The sequence below is a fragment of the Lontra canadensis genome, unplaced genomic scaffold, assembly GCF_010015895.1.
Source record: "Lontra canadensis isolate GAN:19392208 unplaced genomic scaffold, GSC_riverotter_1.0 scaffold2, whole genome shotgun sequence".
NCBI lineage: Eukaryota > Metazoa > Chordata > Mammalia > Carnivora > Mustelidae > Lontra > Lontra canadensis.
The window spans coordinates 22,810,975-22,838,651 of NW_022630996.1; the positions used below are offsets into that span (position 1 = coordinate 22,810,975).

The 27,677-nt window shown below is 36.5% G+C and overlaps 1 protein-coding gene across 1 annotated transcript in view; it reads right to left on the reverse strand.

The window, feature by feature from the left end:
- Window positions 1–27,677, reverse strand: part of KCND2 (potassium voltage-gated channel subfamily D member 2) — a 489,553-nt gene that overhangs the window by 316,025 nt on the left and 145,851 nt on the right. The window lies entirely within an intron of this gene.

Sequence of the window (27,677 nt, forward strand, 5' to 3'; positions counted from 1 at the left end):
GATCAGAAACCTCTCTTGGATACTCCCCCCTCTCTCCCTCTTCACTCCAGGTGGATAAGCACCTCCTTTACTTATGTCATCCTTGACTATTAAGCAGGCAGCGTCCCCCTGTTGTACTGAGCTGTATGACTCTCTCCCAACTAATTACCTGAAGCTGAACTCATGAAGTATCTTGGAAACTGCTCTTTCAAGAGGCACCGGTGGTAACCTCTTCCTTTCTCCTTCCCCTTCTATCAAGACCTATTTTCATTAATTTTGCAAGTAATTGTTGAGCACCTACTACCTACCACCAAGCAATATTACATTGAATCTCTTCTATTTATGCACTGACTATAGGAGGTAGTCAGTTTCGGTTCCGGTTTATAAATTCTTTGTTTCTCTCTGTTTTAATCTCTGAATAGATGTAAAAATAAAATAGCTATAATATCCACTTATAAAAATATCTTTCTTGCAGTGCAGTATTAATCATTACTAATTACAGAGTAATTATTCTATACTAGGCACTAACTAAAGGCTTTGCATGGATTGATCGCATATAGTTCTCATAATGCAGATCTTTTGTCATAATTTTTAGAAAAGAAACAGATTTAGAAACATTAGTAAATCTTTAAGGTCAAACTGTAAGAACCTGGTAAAAACCAGACATCAAATTCAGAGAACTGTACTTTTAACTGTTATGCAAAACTGATGGTTCTTTAGTTCTTGATTCTCTGCCTAGGGTTTAGTTAGCAGAGCTCAGGGAGCATTAAAAACAAACAAACAAACAAACAAACAAAAAAGAAAACAAAACAAAAAAACCAAAAACCTATGTTTCCACTCCCCCCTTCCCCCAACCCCATGCAATGAGGGGCACAGGGAGTGAAATTTATGTAAGCCAGCCATGTTTATTTTCCCAAATTCAGGTTCAAAAGCCTGATAGTGAGTGAAATTATTTCTTAGGTCTGATCATAGGTTGTAACCACCAGCTTTTGATGGTTTTGATTTTAACTCTTTCTGCTAATGGAGGAAGGATATATTGGGTTAGGTAAGTAGATAGAAAAACAGCTATAAATATACACACACACATAATTACATGCCTATACATGTGTATGTGTGTGTCCCAGACACATGGGTACACAGAACCGGCATAGGACAGCATTGTCATCACTGTGGAGTCCCACTCCTGGATATTATTAAAATGCCACCTGGTCACTAATGTACACATAGAATTCTGTGTGTGTGTGTGTGTGTGTGTTTGTGTGTGTGTGTTATATTTATAAATCTCCCACCGTGGCCGTTCCTCACATTATCAATTGAGGTGCTCCAATAGTTATGGATCCATTTTGGATTGGCTTTCAGAGTGACCTCATACTGGATCCTGCTGCCGATCAGCTGGATGAAAGGGCGATTCCTTTGTACATACAAATGCCTGTAACATGTTGCCAAGACACATGGGATTTGTCTACATTCTAAATATACTTAAATTTCACAGAATTCACTTATAAAGGGTTTTCATTTCTTTGACCGTTTAAATTCTATTTCCTAAAAACTGCAGAAACCATGGGAAATTCACAGCGGTCCCTTCAGCAATGCACAGCAGATGGGAATTGGAAGCTTTAATAGATGCAGGAGGATAAAGTAGCCCCTCCCTAGTAGTAGACCTTTTATTTCAGGATAGACAGTGATCCAGGTTTAAAAATGACTTGTGGGTGATATATATAGGAAGTACAATATGTTCCAATTTGACAACAGGAACAGTACTTTTTTAGAAGAAAATATAATGCAGGGATTCACTCATATTCAATTATGTATTTTTAAAAAGGCAGAGGGATTCAGTGGTACAGTGATAAATTATTTCACCAATGGAGAATTTGGGGAAGGGTTATCTCACTGAATATTCAGGAGAGAACAAATGTCAGTTTAGCCAGGCAAGTGACTTAACTCATGGTTTTTCTTCCCACTGAATTTCCTGCCTGCTGGAATAAATTAATGCCTTATTTTAGCAATGGTTAGGAATTAAATCAATGGGATCTGTTTAATGGAACAATTAAGTGAAAAAAAAAAGTATAATCACTTGTGGGGGGCATGGGCGAGGGACTAGATAGCGTTCTCAGAGTTGAATTTCAGATACTCTAAGCCATTGGTTTTACCAGACTGCCACTCCTCACTTAATTAATAGAGAGGTGAGTTGGGCTCAAGCATCCACCCAGTGATGCTAAGTATAAGCATAGCCTGGGGAATGAATTAAAAAACACCCATGTCAGGGCCCATTCTGAGACCAATTTCAGCAGAAACTCTGTATGGGGAGCACGTGATGAAGGGGTATTTCTAAAAGCTACTTCTGTCCATGGTGATGCTAATAAGCAGCTTGGGTTGAGATCTGTTGGAGTACTCGATATGAATTAAGTCCAGTCCAAGGTAGATCTTGGTTGCTGAGAGTAGTCTGTCCTTAAGCTGTATTTTTTTAAAAATCACAAGATAATTTCTCCTTAACTTTTCTCATTTATCAGGTTGTAAAAATAATAAAAAGTGCCTGTAACTCTTACCAAATATGCCATTTTGTGAAATCATGGCAATTAATGTATGAGCCCCTTTCTTCATTATCACAATGAGGATATAACCTTCTGAAAGGCCTTCTTGTTTATATCTAGATAAATGCTTGCTGAGATCTTGGCATTAAGATGATAAAGTTAAGCTTCTACTCTCTCTTAATAGGATTAAGAAAGAAATGGAGAGATTAATATCACAACTGAGGTAGAAAGTAGAATTGACCTTTTGTATTAAATGAAGGGCAATCTAAAAAAGTTGTTCTATCTTAAAACAAGTAAAATACTTCATAAACCAACCCAACCCAAATCATTTTAGATCAGTTTTTACCAAGTGGCTTTCTTTTAAGTGAATATTTTATCATATTTCTGAAATTTATAAAAGACCATTAAAAGAAGTCTAGAATGCCCAGTGTTAAATCTACACAGCAGGGCCTAGATATCTGATTCAAAGAAATTAAGTTTATATCCACCATAAGCCAGATCTTTTTCTCTCTTTGAACTTTGGGTTTTGTGTTGTGCTGTTCCCACTGACACTGTAAATTAAAGGATAAAATGGTGACTTTCCACTCTGCTTCCCATAATGATGTATTCTTAGCTGAGCTTAGGTAAGAAATTTGAATATTTCAGAAAACCGGATTGCTTTCTTTCCTGCCTCAGGGACCAAACTGGCACAACATAGAATCATATATCATTCCAAAAAAATTTATACTTGCTTACAGTATTAGATTTTGTTTTAGCCTTTTATTTCTTCTCAACAGATTTTTCACAGCCACAATACTGGAGGCTGTTTCTGAAAACTGCTAATTTTTAAAAATAGACCAGTCAACCAAATTAGCAGGATGACTGAGGGAGAACTTTATTAGGGAGTGAACAGCCATAAGGTCTCAATAAATCTTTTCAGTCATCTGAAAAAATGAAAAGCTTGGAGGGATGAGGGAGATGGGGCATGATTAGCTCAGATTTATTCAAACAACCAAGAAAAGCAAATGTATGATTTTGTAGAAGTCCCTTTGAAATTTCATTTCCATAGACTCTTTCTTGCCTGAAGGGCACAATCATTTTATGTGATAATATAGATTTAGGAACTAGATGTCCTATCTATTAGGGAGTATTTATTTTAAAAGAGTTATCAGCTTCGCTCAATCTTTCCTTCATCTGCAAGCTTTCTACACATCTGCATTATATATAGCTCATTATATTATAGTATTTTTTGTTTGTTTGTTTGTTTTTTTATGTTTTCCCTACTAGTCTGAGTCCCTCCAGTGCAGGGCTTACGTCCTTTGTTTATGGCTGGCATATGGTAGGTACTTGAAAAAAACATTCAGTCAACTGAAATAAGGGCTGCATTAATCATTGAAAGTATAATTTCACTTATTTTTTTTTAAAGATTTTATTTATTTGACAGAGATCACAGTAGGCAGAGAGGCAGGCAGAGAGAGAGAGGAGGAAGCAGGCTCCCCACTGAGCAGAGAGCCCGATGCGAGGCTCCATCTCAGGACCCTGAGATCATGACCTGAGCTGAAGACAGAGGCCTTAACCCACTGAGCCACCCAGGCACCTCTCGCTTATTTTTTTTAATGTCGATGACTTCCCTGATAGATTTCGAGATTTTTCAAGAGTATAGTAAGCACTCAGTAAACAATTGTTTCTCATGAAATTGTATCATTGTTTCAGTACATACTTAGAGTTGTTAAGCCAGCTTTTATGGGAAACAATTATAGGGTATTGTCAATTTATCGAATACTGTCAGAGTCAACTGCAGGAGACTGAGCTTATCTGGAGTGTGAAGGGAGGATTCTTTGAAGAAGTGATATTTGAGTCAAGATCAAAAACCCAAGTAGACAAGAGTGGTGAGGGAGGGGGAAATAGGTGTGTTGAGGGTGGGGAGGTACATGTGAAATAGAAGCAAGAGTATGTGAAAAGGCCCTTAGGTAAATAGGAGGCTGACACCTTAAAGCAACTGATATAAAACAGTGTGGCTGGAGCATGGTTTAAAGCAAAAAAGATTAATAATCATATTTGCCTTTCAAACTCTTCCCATTATGTCAAACAAGAGAGAGCTCTAAGAGACATTGTGGGCAGGCCAGATAGGACACTGTTGAAGGAGTCCAGGCCAGAGGAGATGGTGGCTTGTACTTGGCATGATGACGGTGGTGATATTGCAAAATGTGGTGACCCAAACATATGGGGGTGAAATCAACAAGGCTTTCTAGTGAACTGAATAAAGGGTGAAAAGAAAGAAGAAGGTCAGAATGATTCCTAAGTTTCTGGCTTTCTGAACCGGTGGATGGTTGTATCTTCCATTAAGAAATGAAATCCAGGAGGAAGGCAGGCATGCAATATTATGAAACTTGGGACATACTGACTTTGACATGCTTCTGGACATCTAAATTATGATATGTGGAAGATAGCTGATATACTCCTCCAGAGATGAGCTGAGGATGGGGCTGGAAATATAATCAGAGTCATTGGCATGAACTATAGGATGGAAAGGAAAGGGGATGTCTTTCACTGAGCCTACATAATCCCAACATTTAACAGAAAGGTAGAGAAAAATGAGCAAGCAAAGAACATTGAGGAGGTGGATGCAGAGAGGTAGGAAGAAAAACAAAAATTATGTTGGTATAGGAAAAAAACCCCAAAGACAGAAACACAAATTGTTACAAGACGGAAGGTGTGGTCAGCTAAGCAGAAGGCCCCAAAACTTTGAATTTAGTAACATGATGGGACAGAGTAGATGATGCAGATGACAAAGGTCATATCAAGTAGTTCCCTATACACGTTCACTTCTCTGTCTCCCCTATCACATTGAAAACTTTTGTAAGTAAGAGGATTTTGTTTTGTTTTGTTTTTCTTGTTTAGGCTAGGTTATCTATAGGGAATAAATGGAATAACAGGGATGCTGGAGTTTTATAGAGAGCAGAGCAGTCTTGAAACAATCTTTTCATAGGGTGGGAGAAACAAAATGTGGTAGGATTGCATGGCTAATAAATATACGATAATTATAATTTTAAATGCATTGTTACTGTCTCTAGCTGTCTGGATGCATCCATGTAGGACAGATAAAGCAAACAGTTGGCTTCCTCAGTGGTTGGTGATTCTTATGTTCAAAAAGTCAAAGCCAGTGGGGAAATGGAATTTTGGATATTGACATGCACTTACTGACCTAATGATTCATGCAATTTAAGCTGCTTAAGAAAAAAATAGAAACAGGGGTGACTGGATAGCTCAGCTGATTAAGCGTCTGCCTTCGGCTCAGATCATGATCTCAGGGTCCTGGGATGGAGTCCTGCATCGGGCTCCCTGCTCAGTAGGGAGCTTGTTCCTCCCTCTCCCTCTGCCTGCCGCTCTGCCTGCTTGCTTGCTCTCTCTCTCTCTGTCAAATAAATAAATAAATAAATAATCTTTTAAAAAAAAAATCTAAAAAAAAAGAAAAAAAAAAGAAAAACAGAAGGAAAGAGCAAGAGCAGATAATGAATAATGTGGCCTATGATAGTGATATGAAGTTGCCTAATGTCATGATAGGGTAGAAGAGTGACTTTATTCGTCAACAATCAAGCTAATGAATAAAGAGAGGCCAATAATAGCGACATCAAGGAAATGAAGGTCACAATGAGGTAGAAAAATAAGCATATAGATAATACTTGAACAATAAAAATTATACTCCCAAAGTACAGTGCTTAAACTAGTGATTTCTGGAGGAGATAGGTTCTGGGGGATAACTATAGAGCATGGCTGTGCACACAGCTGATTGCCTGCAGGATAGCCCAGAAATTTATGGGAGATGAGGAGGTCAAAATGAAACACTAAGTCTAGTAACTCTAGTAACTAGAGTATCGTAAGCGTCATCACAAGAGTGTGTACCAATGACAAATGGTAGGAGTTGAGTTGCAGATGAAAACTGAAGTAAGTATACTCAACAAATCTTAATTAAGTGACCCACAAGAGCAAAACAGTCATATAGGGATAAGGGTAATTGGAAAATAGGTCATTATTTTTTTAATGTTCACTTAAGGCTTTCCAGAATAATCCCAAATGGCTTTTCTTCTAAGTGAAAATAGAATCATCTACTTATTATAAAACATAATATCTTTGTGTTTTCGTTCTTTGGAACTATATTTTCCATATAAATTATTAAAGTGAGTTTTGTTATTATTTTTAAAGCATAGCACAATTCTCAATATGAAATAAAAAATATCAGTAACGAAGTATGAAATTTTCTAAATAGAGGCCTTTATTCTGTATTGCGTCTTTCTTCTTTGGCAGAAAAGAATTATAACCTCATCATCAGATTTAGCACAGGAGGGAAAAATTGAGCTTGAGTCTAATAGATTAACTTACTGTACATGTTCTAAAAAAAAAAAAGGAAATTGCCTTAGGAAATATCTGAAACATAATAAATCAGTTTGAGAAATAAAACAGTGCTATATATTGTGATGCCAGAAAAACCATCCTGGAAACACTAATTTGTCTGTCTTCCATAGGAAAAATAAAACACTATCTAGTCAATGTTAATCACCTAACATGAAACTTTTACTTAACATATTCAGATAGGAAGTATCAACTAACAAAAGAATTAATAAGAATTTAAAATTAAATTTTAATTTAAATTAAAAGAATTTCTCTTTTCCTAGCAACTTGAAGAAAGTTTCTGGTGTTTTATTATAAACCATAGAACAATGCTGCTTTAAAATTCCAAGGACAACTTATATGAAAAGGGATCAATTGCTACTAAAATATAATTTTGATATTTTGTATGGAATAGTTTGAAATTATTATTTTCTCTAGATATATCCATGTGTATATATTGGTGTGTGTATAAATATTTTGGAAAATTGAACAATTATTGACATTATATAACAAAGAAATGTCAAAAGTGACTATATATTTTTTTCTAAAATAAGCAAATGTAGACATATTTGTCCAAACAAACTAACCCAGAAGAAATGATGATTTAGTACCTGATAACTCTTCTGATAACTCTTCTACAGTTGGCTATTTTCCAAATGAGAAAAAAATTATCTAAATGAAATATTAATGTTTGATGCTGTACAGCGCTTAACCAGAGTTAACCATATATGTCACTTCAGAAATTCTTGAAAATTCTATTATGGTCAAATAGTACTTTACCATTTCATTGGACTGTTCAGCAGATTCCTGCTAATTAGCCACTGTCAGTTACATCAGTGTTGTGAATGCTGAATTTTCCTTTAAATATCTTACTTTTTAAATAAACATCCTTCGTAGTTACAGTAATGGGAGGTTGGTGCCAATAGTCATAGCTCCCACTCGACCCCGTATTACAACAAACTTCTGCAGGCAATCTTCATGCTTTTTCATTTGGTAGGATCTCACAGAATTAACCAAAAGCAGGGAATTTATGTTTAACATGTGAATGTGGAACACACGATCTGTTGTAAAGGAGTACTGGCAAAGCTTCTGTAGAAGTTGTAGATTTCAAAGTGCTGCTGTTTTAGTGTGGCCTGAAGAATCTTAAAATAGAAGCATTAGGAGCTTGGGTTGATATTCCAGGATATTATGTTCTACCAGAGAGCAAAACTGATGGAATTTCTTGAGAACACTCACTGTACATAAAAAGCATTTTGGAATATATTTCAAACTTTACACCACAGTGAATGCATTGTTTTAGAAAAGACTAGCAATGCAAAAAGGCTTGGTGACTACAAAAGGTAGGAAGCTCAGGGACAGAGCAACATGAGCCATATAATGATTTTAAGGCATAAACGAGAAAAACAGAAAATAAGGAGTAGGAAACCATATAAGAGACCAAGAGAGGTGGTACAGTGCATATATTATATGTAAATTTTTTTAAAGGAATAATAAGAAAAGAGAAGAGAATGTAGGTGAATCCAAGTTTAAAAATAAATAAATAAAGCCTTGGTAACAGATTAACTGCCATTAACTATAAATTAATTATAAATTAACTATAAAGTGGGAACTTTTTTTTTTTTTAAAGATTTTATGTATTTATTTGACACAGAGAGAGAGTGAGAGAGAGAAAGCACAAGCAAGGGGAGCAACAGGCAGAGGGAGAGGGAAAAGCAGGCTCCCCGCTGAGCAGAGAGCCAGACATAGAGCTTGATCCTAGGACCCCGAGATTATAGGACCTGAGCCAAAGGCAGACACTTAACTGAGCCACCCAGGTGCCCCACTGGATCTTCTTTTTTTTTTTTTTTTTTTTAAGATTTATTTTATTTACTTGAGAGAGGGAGAGAGAATATGAGCAGGAGGAAGGGCAGAGGAAGAGGGAGAGAATCCTCGAACAGATTCCCGGCTGAGAATGGAGCCTGATGGCTCTGGGCTTGATCCCAGAACCCTGAGACCCTGACCTAAGCTGAAATCAAGAGATACACGCTTATTCAACTGAGCCACCCAGGTGCCCTATAGTAGTATTCTTAAACTCTTTCTGCAACACATATGAAAAGGAGATGGTACACTAAGACTTTAAAAAAACAAGCACAAAACTGAGATTAACCCAGTCAAAAGACAACCATTATTAATTTCAAAGAGAAAGAGATCTGGCATCAAAACTAAGCTCATGCTAGTTCAGTAATTCTGCATTTAATTATTCATTTGTTTGATTTAAATGTGTAACTTTTTGGTGATTCAATAATAAAGTTTAGCCACAATGGGATTAAAGTATTTTAACTCAATCTCTTTTCACTTGTCTCATGACTGAGCAATCTTAGTGAAGCATTCTTTCTAAAATTCTTTTTTAAAGATTTTATTTATTTATTTGACAGACGGAGATCACAAGTAGGCAGAGAGGCAGGCAGAGAGAGAGGAGGAAGCAGGCTCCCTGCTGAGCAGAGAGCCCAATGTGGGGCTCGATCCCAGGACCCTGAGATCATGACCTGAGCCGAAGGCAGAGGCTTTAACCTACTGAGCCACACAGGCGCCCCTCTAAAATTCTTTTGGACCAAGTAGAACATAAATAAAAACTAAAATGTAGTATAATATTGTTAGAAGTAAAACACATTAATTCAGGTTTACCAAGTAACTGTTTGGCTGCTGGATAGGACTCAGGCAGGGATAATTATGTCTATGTAGATCTGCTGTAAGATGCAATTAGTAACATGAGTTGCAAAAGCTCTACCTAGGTAATTGAGGGAACCAGTACAATCAAAAGATATAGAAGAGTCACAAGACCCAAGTACTGATGCACCATTTGCTACTATTTCCATAACATTAGGAAGGACACTATATTTCTAATCCTCAGTTTCTTCATCCATAAAATAATAATGAATATAACCTGTATAATATATGATACTTGAGTATTTACTCTACAAATTTTTAAGAAAAAAATAAATTTTAAATGTTATTTTCTTGCTAATATATTTTCAAATACTTCCTGCTGTCTTGGTATTCTCCCTTCCTCTTCCACCGGGTCTTTTCTTTCTATACACTCCTCCCACCTTTTTTTCACACATATACATAGTCACTCCCAGAGTGGATCTAATCAGATTCTCATTGCCTATTTTCCAATTTATCTTCCTAACTTGATAGATAACTATAATTACAATAGTAATCTTTATTTTTAATTTCTTTTAGCATTATTAAAATTGAACTGTAAAGAATATATTAAGGTCACCAATACCTGTGTCAGAGGAAAAGTTAGGAAAAGTTATTGAAAATAATGAGGCAAAAAGATAGATTACACTAGTCACCATGTAACCAGGTATCAAGTAAAATAAAAGCTAAGAGATATGTGCTTTTCCCTATGTATATTGTCTTGACAATCTTCAAGGATAATGGGCAAGTAAAATTTTAATTAAAAATGCCAAAAATGGGGGGAAATTCCATATATGGTAATATCTAAAAACATGAAATGCATAAGAATAATCTTATCAAAATATACTCAAGGTATTTACATTGAAAAATACAGAACATTGCCAAGAGAAAGTAAAAATGACATAAATAAGTGTTGGGATATGCCATGTACATGGATTGGAAAACAGAATATTATGAAGCTGTCAATATTCCTTAAATTGATCTACATATTTAATGCAGTATCAAAATTTCAGATGAAATTTAGGTAGAAATGACAAACTTATTTTTTCCTAAGATTTTATTTATTTATTTGAAAGAGAGAGATAGAGCACAAGCAGAGGGAATGGCAGGCAGAGGGAGAAGCAGGCTCCTCTCTGAGCAAGGAGCCCAATGTGGGACTCGATCCCAGGACCTGGGATCATGACCTGAGCCAAAGGCAGATGCTTAACTAACTGAGCCACCCAAGCATCATGAAAATGACAAACTTAATCTAAAATTTACATGGAATTACAAAGGTCCTTTAACAGCCAAAACAGTCTTAGTGAACATTTTGAAAGAATTACATTATATCATTTAAAGACAATATAATGCTATAGTATGAAAAATAGTGTAATTAAGGCAAAAAGACAGGCATATACATTAATGGAACACAATAGGGAATCTATAAATGGACTGATACATATTTGGTTTTCAACAAAGGGCAAACGTAATTCCATGAGAAAGTGTAGTATTTCCAACAAATGGCAATATAACAGCTAGACATCCATATTCAAATAAATAAATAAACCTTGACTATTTACTTCATGCCATATAAAAATAACCAGAAATGGATATTAAACATAAGAGCTAAGAGTATACAATTTCTAGAAAAATATATGACATCTATGGGACTTCATATTAGACAACTATTTCTAAAATAGGACAAAAAGCAAAAGTGGTTTTTTTTTTTAATATATATTTTTTAAGATTTTATCTATTTATTTGACAGAGAGAGATCACAAGCAGGCAGAGAGGCAGGCAGAGAGAGAGAGGAAGTAGGCTCCCTGCTGAGCAGAGAGCCTGATGCGGGGCTCGATCCCAGGACCCTGAGATCGTGACCCGAGCCGAAGGCAGCGACCTAACCCACTGAGCCACCCAGGCGCCCCAAAGCAAAAGTTTTTAAAGAAAAAAAGATGAACTGTAGTGGATCAAAATTTTAAAATCTTCCTCTTAGAAAGTCTTTTAAGATTAAAAGGCAAGCACAGATTGGGAGAAAATATTTGCATAGCATGTATTGGTTAAAAAAAAAAAACAGCCCAAAAGACAAAAAACAACAACAAAAAATAATTTATATCTCGGTTATATAAAAAACTCTTACAACTGAATAACTGGAAGTCAAACAACCCAGTCAAATTTAGGAGCAAAGATCTGAATGTTATTTCAACAAAATACAATACACATAGAAAACAAACAAACAAACAAACAAAAAAGCAAACCAATAAAACCCCCAAAAAACAAAACAACACAAAAAACTAAAACAAAAAAACCAAAACCAAAACCAAAACAAAGTGAAAAGAAGTTTACAATGGTGAGTCTTCAAGGAGATGAACATTAAAGCCACAATGAAACACTACTTCACACCCATTAGAAAGAATCAAGTTAGAAAGGTTGGCGAGGCCAAGTTTGGTTAAGGGTAAGGATGTTACAGCAACTGGAACTCTCATACACTATTGTTGGATATGCAAAATGGCAAAAAAATTGGGAAAGCAGTTTGACAGGTTAAACATACCCAGCAATCCCAAACTTAGATATTTTCTGAATGGAAATGAAAACATATATTTACAAGTACAGTATGTTAGTAATGAGAGCCAAATGATTATCAGCTGGTGAATGGATAAACAAATTGTGGCATATCCATTCAACAAGAACAAACTGTTGACACAACAACGTGAATAAATGTTAAAAACATTATTCTATATTGAAGACACCAAACATAGATGACTACATGCTGTATGATTCCATTTATATGAAAATTCTCTAATAATAGAAAGTCAATCATCTGGGTCATCTGGGTTTGGGTTTGGTGGGAGGCACACAAAGGAACTTTGGAAGGTGATATAAATGCTCTCTATCATGATTGTGGTGGTGATTAAAGGACTATGTACATTTGTCAAAACTCAACAAAGCTTATCTCTAAAATGAATGAATTTTGCTGTTTGTAAATTGTACCTCAATACAATTGTTTTTTTCCCAATCAGCATGACGGGTAACTTATTAATTGTAGTAAGTTCTACAGTCTTAGCCATCAGAAGAACCCATGTCAGTAGTTGTTCTAAAAATGGCAAAATTAAACACAATTGGAAATCACATTTATCAAACAACTACTCAATACTGGTAGTGTATAATTGTTCGTTAACATAACTTTTTAAATTTTTCACCTTTTTATTCATTTCCTTTTAGCCTTTTTATGTCATGGTGCTGATCAGAAGGAATAATTTTTATACTCCAGTGGGGTATATGGATAAGGCTGCTCAAGCTGAGGGTAACAATTTGCAGGCTGCAGGCACCCCAGTCCCCACATGGATTAGTCCAAAAGCATGGGAGTTGCTACTTCTGCACACCTATACCCATGACTACCTACACACTATTGGGACAATAATTGTTTAAAGTAATATATCATGGGTTGTTTTAAGTGCTTTACCTATACTGCTTAATCATCCATATTATCCCATGAGGTAGCTATTATTTTGTAAGGTATCTCATATGAAAAAAAAACAGAAACTCATAGAAGTTAAATATCTTGTCTCAGGTTCCTTCCAAAGAATGAGGCCATACCATAAATTCAATTTAGAGCTGTCTAAATTCAATATTTCATTCCACTCTGTCACAGCACTTCCCAGCAGCTCTATGTCTTTTAAATTGGAGTAAGTCATGTATATTGCCTTAGTCTTGATTAAAAGACGGAGCAACGATTCTCAGACTTAAGTAAAAAAGGAGCAGGCGAATTTGCTCTTAGGATGGCATTCCAGTCTTTCTCCCTCTCAGGAAACATGCATCAACATATCATTGTCTCTCTCTCTCTCTTTTTTCCCCCTAATGCTTTTTTGCTCAGGTCCTGTATTTAAAGAATCCACCTACTGTACCTTGAAGGCAATGTGTTTGGTGGACAGCAGTCGTCAAATATGTATTTAGGAATTATTTTGGAAAACAAATCCATAGAATAATGTCAAGAAGAGAAAAAAGGAGAGCAATCTATGTATGACTGTGCCCCTCAGTGAACAAGGACACCAAAGTCTGCGTGCGTGGGCATGTGCATGCACACACGCACACGGGCCGGGGTCAAAGGTCACAACTAACTTGTGAAGAAACAAGGAAGTCCCATTTCGAGTTGAACAGTGATAGGTTCTGTACAACAATTTCTAATACCACACTTGGATAATGCTAATCTTCATATCTTTTTGTGTATATTCATCATTTTTTTTCCCCCAGGTTGTGTCCTTCGTGATCCTTCTGTTGTCAACAGTACGGTCTCTGTAGGTGTTCTCATCACCCCCCATGTCTTTACCTGTTGTGTTGTGACATAGTAGTGACTTGCAAACTTTACTTCTAGATCAGATCTCTTTCCTGGGTTCCAGATATCCAAGTTTGAGTATCTTTTAGCTAGATCCCTCTGTATGTACCCTTGGGATCTCAAACTCCAAACCACCACGGCTCAATCTCACGATTTGTTTTCCTGCCCTATCCCTATCCCTTACCCCATTCTATCCTTTTGTTCCTTAAATTGATTAGTGATACTGCTTTTCACTCAGCCTCCCCAGCTACAAACTCAACACTCATTCTCAACTCCTTCCTATCTTTCATATCCCTTCAAACATTAAGAATTTAGGATTATATTTATTTTTGAACTAGAACTTTTTTTTGTCCATTTCTGCTGCCACTGCCTTGGTTCAAGCTCCCTTTCTTAAGCAACTGATTACAGGAGACTCTTGTTACTGGGATGTCCCTTCGAAACTATAAATCTAGATATGACCACCTTTCCCCCATAACTTTTGCTTGGCCTCCCATCACCTACATAATCAAAAACCCGCACATACTGAAAACTCTTCAGTATGACTCTCTGGCTTCATCTTTTGCCTCTTACATATTCATACAGTGCCCTCCAGTAACATCAAATTAATTAAAATGTCTAGAATACACAAAGGTGTTTCCCAAACCTATGCCTCTATCGGTTTAGTCCTTCTTCCTGGAATGTCTAATCCTTACACTTTTCTTTTTTACCTTTCACCTCATGAACTTCTATCCTTCCCTCTCAAGACAGCTTGGACATCATTACTCTGTTATGCTTTTATATGATATGATAACTATGAATATTTACATAGGGTTTATTATTACTTATTATTACTGTCAGAGTGGTTTATATGCATTAGCACTTAATCCTCCTAGCAACTATCTGTAAAATCTCCATTTTACAGATGAAAAAACTGAGCCACAAGATGGGCAAGTACTTTATCCAGGACACATAACTGGTTAGTAGTGAAACCAGCACGCAAAGACCAGTAGTTTTAATCATGTGCACAAATACTCCATTCTCTATCTTGGCATGGTCTTATTACTGCATTTGTTGAGGGATATTAATGCTATTTTGTGGACTTGTTTGTGAATATACTGAGCTCTTTTTTTTTTTTTTAAGATTTATTTATCTATTTTAGAGAGAGAGTCTGTGCGTGTCAGGGGAAGGGGAGAGGGAAAGGGAGAGGGAAGGAATCTCAAGCTGACTCCCTGCAGAGCACAGAGCGCCCTGTGCGGCTCAACCTCACAACCCTGAGACCATGACCTGAGCCAACAGAGTCTGTCACTTAACTGATTGAGCTACCTAGGTGCCCCAAGAATACACTGAGCTCTTTGAAGATAATGTTTGTTTGTAATTTATCTCTACATCCTTACGCCTTAATCTAGTGTTGGCATACAGCAGGGATGAGTAAACTTTGAATTAATCAGACATTTTTTCCTTCCTATTCAACAGTGATCAACACTGGTGTTTCCTAAATTTTGCTCCATCTACACCTTATGCTGTAGGATGTTCCACAGAACAAGGATTTTGCAGTCAAATGCACTTGGGGACTCATCTACCCTACATCCTCTTCCTGGGGTTTGACGATGCATATTAATATATTAAGGGCTCTATAAAGACCTAATATAAGGAAACTTGTTTTCTTTTTTTTAAATTGAGACTTTCCCATGCATACCGAATTTCTAAATTACACTCCCATCTTTACCCACCCCCCGGGTATAGCTCTCATATCTCCTGGAACTTTTCTGAAGTTTTGAAAACTGTGTTCCAGGAAATACTGCTTTAAAGAATAAAGTCAAAATCACTTAGCCAGACATTCAAAAGCCATTATACCCTGACTCTAAGCTGATTTTCTAGTCATTCTACTCCCTACAGATATCCTTCATTTATCCATACTCACTCTTATCTAAGAAATCATTCTCCTTTCTTATCTCCCTGCCTTAGCTCTGGGCATTTCTTGAGCCTAGAATGACTCTCCAGCCCTAACTCCAGCGTTCATTACTTGGCTCAGTTCTTATCTTTGGATTAATATGTAGCTCACCTCTGCAGAGAAGTAATCTTCTCCTCTGTACTCCTTCAGCAACTATTGCCTAAACCATTAATTTTCTATTAACCATGTACTACTTTGTCACACATTTCTATCGTCGATTAGAAAGGTTATTTAAATTTTTAGCAAGCATACGTTTTGGTTTAAAATAAAAATCTATAAACCCTTTAACCCATCCCTGAAGTCTCCCCCCATTCACTCCGTGGGGGACATATAAGCAGGCATACCAAAAAAGGCTGATCTTCTTGCTACTGCTTCTCAACCAGCAGAAGGGATTTGCTTAAATCATAAGCTTTATCATATATTAAGGCAGGAAAGAGAATTTCAAATGATGGGAGTTTACATATTTTATGTTGTACAAACTAGGTTAATTTTGAGATTCCTAGAAGAAATAATGTATATCTTAAAGAAATCACTTTGAATTTTATTCAAAATGATTATCCTTCAGCAAGGAGAAAGAATTATATTCAAGAAGTAAGAGCAAATTTCATCTATTATGATTAATTACTGATAGGACAGTTACTTCACCAGGTATCTTAAACCTCTTTGGTTCCACTGGGGGAAAAACAAATTACATTAAAATATTTTGTCTGGGGGTGCCTGGGTGGCTCAGTGGGTTAAAGCCTCTGCCTTCGGCTCAGGTCATGATCCCAGGGTCCTGGGATCGAGCCCCACATCGGGCTCTCTGCTCATCAGGGAGCCTGCTTCCTCCTCTCTCTCTGCCTGCTTCTCTGCCTACTTGTGATCTCTGTCTGTCAAATAAATAAATAAATTCTTTAAAAAAATTTTTTCTCTGTGATTAGAACTGAATTCTAAAGTAGCTCCTCCTACTGGAGCAAATAACTGAAATATTAAAGTTACAAACAAATGAATTTTCCTTCATTTTTATCACTAACCAATACTTACCATACCATGACAGAAACCAATAAACACTCAATGCAATTTATAGTCTCACTAGCATATGGTATTTTCCCAGGAGCTTTCCTAATGTCTAAGCCTCTACCTTGAGAAGTATTGAATACTCCTACTTCTATTCTACATTTAACATGTGTCATGATTCTGCCTTTAGGAAGACAAATTAGTCATATGATGACAAGCAGTTCACTAACTACCTGACAAATCAGATGGCTTTTTAAAAAAAATCTGTTCTCTTAATTTTGACTTTGAGGTGACATTTATTATTAGGAATTTGGCAGATATAAATTTATAATGGTATGCATATGAATTTTATATATATGTATATATATAAAATGCTTATTTACTCATTTTTACTTGAAATATTTACGTAAATATTATGGAAATATGTTATTTTCTTAATCTCACGTAAAAATTATGCTGCATTTTTGGCAAGTCAACAGAATAAGATGCCATCTTTAAGTAAGATGTGTTTTCCATCACCCTTTCCTATTTCTAAACCTTAGTTGTATCTGTATCAATCCACACCACTCTGAAAACCTGGGCCTGCCCAACCATCAGTCACTCTGGGGGAAATGTCAGGAGAAGACACTGGGGACTCATCCGGGATTCACCACATTGGATATCAGTAGTGACATGCTTTGTAAAGTTGGCTTGAAGTAGCACATGGTAAATGTTAACTTCAAAACTGAAAATAACAAATGATATACTGGACTTACTTTAACCAGTCTTTATTACTCGCTTTGACCTTTAAAATACAAAAGCTTTACTAGATATCTTTATTTCTGGCCCTTTTGAAAAATGTGGATCCTTTGCTCTTTCAAGACAATTTATGAAATTTAGATGGAGGTATTTAAATTAAGTCAGCAGCTTTTCTCGAAAAGCTTTTTTAACTGCATCTTTTTAACTTTTTAACTGCAAACATACAACATTCAAATTTTGTTAAATTCATTCCCAAAGGGGTTTTCTCTACAGTTGAATATGCATTGGGGTTGAATGAGTCCACCTGCATATAGTTAGAAGATTATCTCATCTTTATATATATAGAATGAATTCCCTGATTGTATCTGCAGTGCCTCTCACTATGCTTGGCATTTGTTAACTTGCTCATTCAATGTTTGTGAGTAAGAAGGAAGGGAGGGAAGAAGGAAAGAAAGGAGAGAGGGGGATACAAGGGAGGAAACATTCACAAAGGGTCCTGAGAAAATCAGTGCTAATAGAAAAAGAATCCTAGTACTCTCTTCCACTCATGGCAAAAATTAAAGCAAGAGAGGTTAAGAGTAACACAATTTCTTACTGGCTGAGCTGAGTCTAGAACCCCCGCCCGAACCACAGGTTCTTTCCCCTCCCTGTTGGATATTGCCTCCCTAGGATAGAAGGACTGACAGGAGCAAGCACTTCTTCCCATTCAGTGAATGATTGTACTTTTTCTTTCTTTTTTCTTTTTTCCTACAAAGTCTATGAATTTTTCTCGTTTTCCTTGCTTTACACTATCTCCTCATCTTTAAAACATGTTTAGAAAATTCAACAAGCAATAAACAGTTTTTTTTTTTAAAGAGATGTGACATTAAGAGATGTGACCAATAGAGAGAGACATTCAGTATTTGCTGTATTCTACCAGCAATGCTGTAAAGGTTAGAAAACTGACATATACTAATAAGACCCATGGCACTAATGAGAGGGTCTGGTGCCATCTAGTATCTTAAAATCCTCCCCAGGGTTCATTACTATGCCATGTTGATCATGTCATTTTTAGTAAATTCAGGAATGACTCATTCCCGGCTGACAGGTAAGTGCAGATACTGTTACACTACCTCTAAAGCTCTGTCAGTGAGCTTGTCAGAAAATAAAGCAGAGCACTCTTATTAGGAAAACATAAAGGTCTCAACTTTCTAGTTTTTTTGTCTTAATACACTGAAATTTGCTGTATGCTCTGCTGAAATAAGTAATAATCAGGGTCTGAATAAACATTCTTTACAGAAAAAAAAATCATCTTTGTAGCTTCACCTAAAGGTTATATTATCTTTTTTATCTTTGAAATAGATTTTTTTTAACTTTAGTTTCAATGATGTGCAAAAGAATCTTAGAGACTCTTTTAAGAAGATCTTGATTTTTCATTTGTTTATTGGCAGAAGAAAAATTAAATTTCTATTTTCCTAGACAGAAAAGAGTCATTGTTTGTGACTGCACAAAACTGCTTCTAAAATATTCCTTTGATAAATAAAATCTGCAATGCAAGTGTTGATATGTAATTACTTAAGTGTGTGTTCTTCCAAAAGATGATACGGTCTTTTTTTATGTTGCTTTTATAAATTAAAATTATGCACATGGAATTGTTTTCCATCACAAGTCTTAATCTAAAAAAAAAAAAAAATAGGAAATTTATTCCATGTTAGTGACCAGATAATGTGGGTAAATTTCTGAACCAATCTGTGGCTGTAATCTTCTTACCTGAGACAGCTTCTTACCTTGAAGCTGAAAATTATCCTCCATACACCCTTGGCCACTAATCTCTCTCTCAGGGACTTGAAATTGGGATTTAGATATGATAGTTCAGTTTGGATTAATCCCTGGAAGGGAGTGTTTCTATACTCTTAGGAGCTTTGGCTCAGCCATCTTGCCATGTGGACAACGCATGAGACAGAGCCAATCTGTAGACGGAAAGAATCATGGAAATGTGAAAGACAGAGATGAAAGAAGGATGAATACCATTCCTTGGGCCCTGAGGTCCTGACCACTCCCCAGTTCTGCATGCAATCACATTGCTTCTGCATGTCTTGATTTTCTTTCTTTCTTTCCTTTTTTTTTTTTTTTAAAGATTTAATTTACTTACTTGAGATAGTGGGCAAGAGTGAGAAGCCGACTCACCATGGAGCAGAGAGCCCCATGTGGGGATTGATCCCAAGACCCCAAGATCATGACCTGAGCCAAAGCGAGAGGCTTAACCTACTGAGCCAGCCACGCACCCCCATGCCTTGACTTTCTGAGACAGTTTATTTTTAATCAAGATTGCCCTTTTCCCCTCCCTTTGCTTTGCATTGCTTTTCTACTTAAGCTTTCTCAAATTACTTTCTGTAATTTGTAAATAGTCTTATTGGGTACTTAATCGTTGTAGGTGATGGTGATGTATGTGTTTATATGTGAAATAAGAATAAGTACCAATTAAGTTATGTTGTTATTGTTGTTTTTAAAATATCCAACTGCCAGAAATGAGGCTCTAGTAGAATGGGACAAACTACAGATTAACACGATAAGAAAACTATGTGTATCCACCAGGTTGGGCCTATCAGGGAAGATGCCTCCAGATGTCAGTGGATAAAATCATAGAGCATAAAACAAAACAAAACAAAAAACAGAGTGTAGAATATTTATCCAGGGAGGTTTTACACACAGTTCGTTCATGAAAAGAGAGAAGGAAGGGAGGATATCTCTGCATTGTAGCAGAGCTCCTACAACAGTGACTAAAGTCTAGGGAAAGTATAATATTTAAATTTGGGCTATCCCTGAGATAATTTTTGGTGATAATTGCAGGTAATTGACAGGGGGTGTTAAAGCAGAAGCCAGCCACTCAAAGTGGGTTATCAAACAGAGTCTTAGGGGCGCCTGGGGTGGCTCAGTATGTTAAGCCTCTGCCTTCGGCTCAGGTCATGATCTCAGGGTCCTGGAATCGAGCCCCACATTGGGCTCTCTGCTTAGCAGGGACCCTGCTTCCTCCTCTCTGTCTCTGTCTGCCTCTCTGCATGCTTGTGATCTCTATCTGTCAAATAAATAAATAAAATCTTAAAAAAAAAAAAAAACCAGAGTCTTAGTTGCAAGAAAAAAATTGAATTCTCAAGTACTGTATTCCAGTGGTTCCCAACCAGAAGGGATTTTGCCCCACTGGAAACATTTGGTTATATCTGGAAGCATTGATTGTTTCAAGTGGAGGGGGGTTTGTTAGTGACATCCAGTGGGCAGAGGCCATGGATACTTCTAAACATCCTGAACTTTACAGAATAGCCCCCCACAATAAAGAACAATCTGGTCCAAATGTCAATAATGTCAAGGTTGAGAATCTCTGCTTAACCAGTAAATAAGCTTAAAGTAGAATTTTTAGATACTCCGTAGTGAATCTCCAGACTCCATGGTTCGTATCTATAGAATTAAATTAGTTTCAGATAATGAATACAGGTTGTGGAAAGAGGCGCTTCCCCTTGATAGAGTCAAGATCAAGTTCCCAACTGTCCTGGTCACTGTAGTTATTTTTATGTATTATACTCTTAGCATACATCTAGTCTATGTAAGTAGTACCCGACTTAACTGGATTTCGGTAGCCTCTGAAGCTTATCACTACTGTGCTTCTTGAAGGCTTAAAGCAATTTTATCATCCTAAGCCAAAACACAGAATAGGCACCATGACCTGTTTAATTGTAAGCCATAGGAGAAATACTAAGATAGGGGTGCCAAAAATACATTATAACAAAAATATTACAGTAAGAGCAAAAATGTATACGATTTTTAATTTGTTATCTAATAATGTGTGAAGAGTGAATATAAACTGAAAGAAGATGAATCTATATAATTTCATTTTAAAAAGTAAATACAGGAAAACTTGCTATGTGAGTAGAGAAGTATTTCATCTACCCTATCTCTGCACTGGGCCTCAGCCTGGGTAGCTATTTCTACGGCCCAAAGATTATGAATGATGCGAAGTTACAGAGAAGCACCCCTCCACACATTCACCCACATATGGGAATTCAGCAATACTGTTTGACGGACTCTCTATGAAATGGTATAAGAATGACCCTGTCTTTGACTCTAGTATTAACTGTTTTAGCTTCCTATCGCTCTTGTAACAAATTAGTGGCTTAAACTTAGTGACTTAAAACAACTCCAATTTATCATCTTATACTTCTGGAGGTCAGAAACCCGAAATGGGTCTCACTGGTCTGTATTCCTTCCTGGGACTCAAGGGGAAAGCCTATTGTCTTTTGCCTTCCAGCTTCTAAAGGCTTCTCACAATCAATGACCCCTTTCTACCACCAAACCCACCAGTGATTTGTCTTTCTCAGGATGCCTGAGATCGCTGGTTTTGACCCTTCCGCCTCCTTTTTTTGTAAAGTAAGGGCCCTTGGTCCAGCAAGATAATACAGATAATCTCCTTATCTTAAGGTCAACTCTTTTCTGGATATTGAGATAACAGACATCTTTAGGGACCATGATTCCTTCTACAACACTTTCTAAAAAAGCATTTTACTTTTAGATCCAGTTTATTAAGCTGTATTAGTCACAGAATTGAGCTTGGCATTTGAAAGGGAATAATTACATTAGACACTTAAACAAAGAACGTAAGTAAGCAAAGCCTTGAGGTGTTAGAAGAGTTTCATGAATCTTGTAGAAGATTCATTTCTTAATAGAGTCTACCTCCTGGAATATTCACAAAATAAATGAAATTGTAATTTAGGAAAGGAGGAATCTCAAGATAACACTAGATTATCAAACAGCTATTAATTTTACTGTTACCATAAGATTATGGGATTTCTAATTTCATTAATCTTTGATATGTCACAAAAATGCTCCCTATACTCCGGCTTGCTACCCCAAAGATGCAACTTCAAAAGCTGCAAAAGATAAAATACTCTTTCCTACATCAGGAACAAAATCAAAGCAAGGGCTAGAGAGGAGAGCGTGAATAAGGCAGTGCCCAAGCGATCCCTCATATTGGCAATGAAGAATTCTGAGATGACATTTCAAAGATACGGACAAACTCGGGATCATGGACATCAATAATAAAGTTGATAGCTTTCTATAAATTGAAATTACCCCTTGGAAGAAGTATGCTTTAGCCTTTGAGCCACTTAGGAATTTAGTAGTAATTTAGCAGAAAGTGTACAGAAAATCACCTTACTGCTTCACAAATATTTAGGAGAAAAAAAAATTAAAATGACATAAAAGTAGATCAATAAGGCATTTTTTTCCCCCCAGGAAACCCAGGAATTTCCATCATATCCATTCTTTATTGACATTTTCACTTTGAGAATATCACAAACACTGATGCATGTAATAGATTAAAAACACTTCTTTCTTTTAAGAAGTCAGGGAAATAAACTGGACATTTAAAAATGCCTACATCCTAAGATAACAAAATAACAATTTGAAATAAAATGAACACTTTAGTACTTAAAAGGATTTTCTTTTATCCACTATACCTAGTTATTCTAGGAAACAAACAGCAAAAACCAAGCAAACAAATCTGCTCTGAGGTACGAGAAGCTCATAAATTTAAATAATAATTTAAAGTTATAGCACAGGAGATGTTATATGGTATAAATAATTGTAAACTCAGTTGTAAAAAAATAGGGAATGTGAGATGTGGGTTATTGAAAATAAATGCCATCTATCTTACCCATCCTATTCATATATATAGGTATCCCGTGTGTGTGTGTGTGTGTGTGTGTGTGTGTGTGTGTGTGTGTCTGTGTGTATGTGTATTCCCAGTCTGACCAAATGCACTTTGAGATCCTGGAAGGCTAAGAGGATGTCTACATTTCTTATACCCCACACAATACCCCAACAGCTACTTGGTCTTCATAGGCAACAAGGTTTTTTGTTGACTGCATTCCCCAGCACTGACTATTGACATTATCAGATTTAACAAAGTGACTAAATGACAAACAGCTCTAACACAAATTTTTTAGACTACAAATTCACTGTTAGTGGAGTTAGGCAGATTCTATATTTTAAGTAATGCTTCCCAACTTTATTTATCACATTGGTCTAATTAAACATTATGGGCCCAGAGGAGTGAGCACTGGTTTCATAACTCAAAAATCTTATCATAAGAAGATTTTATAAAATACTTCATTAAGATTATAACCTTATCCCCTAAAGCTCTTTGATCTAATAATTTAAAATATGCACATTATATAAATAAACTCCTTGACAAAATATAATCTATATAAAATTTTTTAAATTGCAGGTAAATTTAAATCCCTGGGAGCATTAAAAAAAATGCTAGAATTTATGTATCGAAATTTCTCCTGTTAAGCAACAAAATGAAGCATCTTTGGATGGAAATAAACAGTTTCACTCTCAGGTACAGTATCATGTGACTAATAGCTTTAAAATAGCAACCAGCTTCGCAATAAGCAAAGAAAGAAATTACTGCAGCATTAATCCACATAATGTAGCTGATTTGATACTGCCTTCTCCAATATCTCGCATATCTTAAGGTAAATCCACTATACCCTATTACAATTGAGGAAAAAAAAAAAACTATTAGAAAATCCAACCCTTCATACACAGAAAAGAAACATTCATGGTTCTCAAAAGCTGGACCACTTTAGGTTGCTAAGATCACCAGGCTCTGTACTTGCTGTTCTTGCTTTCTGTGTTCTGGTCAGCATCCATTTTGTGGGGATGGGATGCACCTGGGAAGCTTCCTTAATTTAGTTCCTTTCATCTGAAGATTTCAAAAGCTTTGCTGATGGCTATTATTTACAGTGGCTGAATAAATGGGAGCACTGAGCTAATGGGAGGCTATAGCCATTCTATAAATGAATTACAAAGTAGTACTATCTTGTTAAAACAAGTCAGGATGTAAACGTCTTATGCATTTTGCTCTATTCTAAACCCATCTTCCATTTTTTAAAGCAACTTTCTCCATTTTTTTTTTAACTTTTCTCTAACATTTTTAGATGAAGAATGACCTCACTCACTTGTTCAGACATGGAGTCACTGGTCCCTAATTATTTTCGAAATGTAGCCGAGCTGATGTGCTACCTATGTGGGCATTCATAAAAAGGTGGGAGGGGTGTGTATGACATTACGACATGCAATTTGAATGTGCTTTAGGGTAAAAATTGTACAGAGGGAAAAAAAGAAGAGAAAATCTTTAGCCTGAAAAGTGATGGAAAAGGGAATAGAGGAAATTACTATTATGGTTAGACAGAATATCTAAAAAAAGCAAGTCTGTGGCAAAATAATTTTGGACGGGGGCTACTAAGAGATGAGGAGAAGGGATGTGTGCAGGAGGAAAAACATATAGTTAAAGATGGGAACTGGGGGGATATGACTTCTTATAAATACATTTAACACATTTTTCATGACTGAAATATCTTTAAGGCTTTTCAAAGTCATGGCTCCCACAACCAGGCCAATCATCTGAATCACCTAAAGAGCATTCATAAATCAACTTCCATTGTGTGCTCCCTGAAGATACTGATTTATTAGATCTGACTTAGAGTTCAAGAACCTAAATATTTTTCAAAGATTCTGCGCTGAATCTGAAAGTATAAATGCTTGAAAAGATCTAACCTTCCACCATGGCCAACCCCTAAGAAGCAATTCCAGCTCTGGGAATAGCACATTCTGGACTTGTGCCCATCCACTGTCATGAAGAAAGTCAGCTTAAAATAGGAACTGAAGAAGCAATGGATCTGTCCAGGTATCAGAAGCAACACTCAAGACTGTTTTTTGCTGTCTATATGCCTGCATGGTCTTATCTTGAGATGCTATTCTGTTACTGGCCTTGATTTTGCCCCCTGCTTTTTTCGTGGTTTAAAATCTTGGATAGTGACCCCAGTATAGCCCAGTTGGAGCCCCAGATCCTTTATCTGGATCCGTAGGTGGTTCCATAGTCTGCCCACATTGCCAAGTTTGTACTCAGCTTTACTTTCTATTAATATTGACCTCATGAATCTAACAGGTACAGAATCCAAGAAAGTTTGAGCAAACTTTTACCAGTATGTCTTAGGCTTTCTCTCACAGACCACCCCTCCTCACTCATTCTGATTGTCAATCCAGAACCAGTGAACAATGGCTTACTGATTTTGCCGGAAGTTACTTCAATCAAGAAAAATTTTTAATCACGTTGATGATATTCTATTCATGTTTTTAAAGAATGATCTTTGCACTGAATCAGAAACATTGGTGTCCTTGTTTGTTTTTTGTTTTGTTTTGTTTTTTAAAGACTTTATTTATTTATTTATTTATTTGACAGAGACACACACAGCGAGAGGGAACACAAGCAGGGAGAGAGGGAGAGGGAGAAGCAGACTCCCCGCTGAGCAGGGAGCCTGATGTGGGGCTGATCTCGGGACCCTGGGATCATGACCAGAGCAGACGCTTAACTGACTGAGCCACCCAGGCGCCCCCAGTGGTGTCCTTGTTAAGATGTACCTTCTCAGGCTTCGTAACTTACTGAATTAGAATCTAAGTGTGGAGTAGTAAGGAATCTGCATTTTAAAACTAAGTTCTGAAAGGCAATTATTATGTACATTAAAGTCTGAAAACCACTGGAAAACACAGTGGTCATTTAAAAAATGGAACAATTACTGACTTCTTTAATTGATTCCATAAACAATTTATTGCCTTCCATGTGCCAGATACTCAATAGGCTTTGAAAGCCTAAAGATGGTTTGAAAAGAATGTATTTCATTTTGATGGGAAAGACAGACAAGTCAATAGATGGTTGAAATAGAGCCTGAATAGGTGTTATGATAAGTAAACACAGGGTTCTCTAAGCACATAAAAGGGTTGCCCCACTTGGTTCCAGTGATTCTGGAAAGTTGTTGCTTAACAGCTGTGTACGAGTTTGCTTTATTGAACTGCCAGTTGCCAGGTGTTTGCTGTGTGCTTTATAAAATGTTTCTTTACATTCTTTCCAACAGGCCCACAGTGCTCTTTATCACAACCTTTTTGCATTTAGGCACTTTAAAAAGTTTTTTGAACATTTTATTTATTTATTAGAGGGAGACTGCAAGCAGGGGAGGAGCAGAAGGAGAAGCAGACTCTCTGCTGAGCAGGAAGCCTGATGCGGGGCTTGATCCCAGGACCCTGGGATCATGACCCGAGCCGAAGGCAGAGGCTTTAACCCACTGAGCCACCCAGGCACCCCTAGATGTTTTAAAATAGCATAATTTTTGAGATTGAAAATGATTGTGTTCCCGTGTAACTTAAATCAAAACAGAAGAGTTATGTTAAGACAATCAAAATGCTTGACCTCTATTTCTGTTGCTGCTCAGTGAGTTGCTATATGATGTTTTGAGATAATATAATTGAGTTGATAATCTTTCATAAACACAGCCTTATTAAATTTTTAATTCATGTAATTAGCTAGGGGTAAATTACCCTATTGGCAAAATATACATGAAAATTATGTGAAGAAGAATAAGAAGAATTATAAAAACCAAATCTCTGAACTATACATACATTATTTGCTGCTAAGTTTGTCCAGATGTCAGGTTACATGAGGTTTTAGTAAATATGGACTATTTTATTTGATTTTTTACTCTTTTTATTTTATTTATTTATATTTTTTATTTGACAGACAGAGATCACAAGTAGGCAGAAAGGCAGGCAGAGAAAGGGGAGGAAACAGCCTCCCCGCGGAGCAGAGAGCCTGATGTGGGGCTCGATCCCAGGACCCTGGGATCATGACCTGAGCTGAAGGCAGAGACTTTGACCCACTGAGCCACCAGGTGCCCCAGGGACTATTTTAATACAATATATACAATACTATATAAAGATTAAGTTTTTATATTATATCACGTAAGCGACGGGAAATCTTATTATTTTTTAAAGAGTAAAGGTAAAACTCACTTTTTTTTTAAGTGTGAGAAGTCCGCAGTCATTCATTCAAACAATATATTTTTCTCTCTAATGTAGTATAAGCACGATGAATATACCATAGATTCTGCCCAGAGTCCATGGTGTTATCAAGGAGATAATATGGGTGGGTACATGCTTGACAATTACCATTGAACCAAATGTGCTATTAAAATATTAAATATCATGTTGTACATAAAATATTTAAAACACTGTGTTTATGCTATGTAGAATGAACAACAGCCAATGCTAAAGGGAA